The sequence below is a fragment of the Athene cunicularia genome (assembly GCF_003259725.1).
Source record: "Athene cunicularia isolate RWA chromosome 2 unlocalized genomic scaffold, athCun1 chr2_part1, whole genome shotgun sequence".
NCBI lineage: Eukaryota > Metazoa > Chordata > Aves > Strigiformes > Strigidae > Athene > Athene cunicularia.
The window spans coordinates 134,534,369-134,535,027 of NW_020799095.1; positions in this window are offsets into that span (position 1 = coordinate 134,534,369).

Genomic DNA, 659 nt, shown 5'->3' on the forward strand with positions numbered 1-659 from the left:
GGGGCGGGAGCGGGGCTGCGTCAGGGAGCCTCGGGTGTTTGATGCCTCGGTGTGGAGGGAATGGCTGGGCTGTTTTCTGCTCCCTCGCTTGAGGCGGCTGTTGGGCCTGGCCGGGAGCGCGGTGTGGTCAGTCAGGGCTCCGCCTGTGCCCCCAGCCCTGCTTCTGCTCGGGTTGGGTGAAGGCCCTAGTATAGCTTGTTGGTAAGTGATCAGAGAGGGTTTATGTCTTGTGGTGGGGTCAGTTTAATGGAATTCGATTTCTGAAGTGGTAAATTTCTCCTGAAAGCGATATAGAGTAGTTTTGAGGTGCGAGTCCAGTCCCACCACTCTGTGCTTGGTGTGTGAGCATGACTTGGTTTAATCAGGTAAAGAGGAACTGGGAGGGGGCTGAAACTCTAAAACCAAGTGAAATATTTACCAAGCGTTGGTCTACATTGGCCATGGTTCTGAGCTCTTCGTAGTGAGGGCATGGCATGGGTTGCGAGAAGGAGCCTGGGGAGCTAGTGGACAATGGCCTACACAGTGAAATCCAAGCAAGCATGGAAATGTATTGTTGAGTTTAGCAACAGAAGCTGGGGATTCCCTAGTACTGATGATAACTTTCTTGTAGCCAAAGTAAGGAAAATGTCAAGTTTGCAATTATGTTAATTCTCACCAGA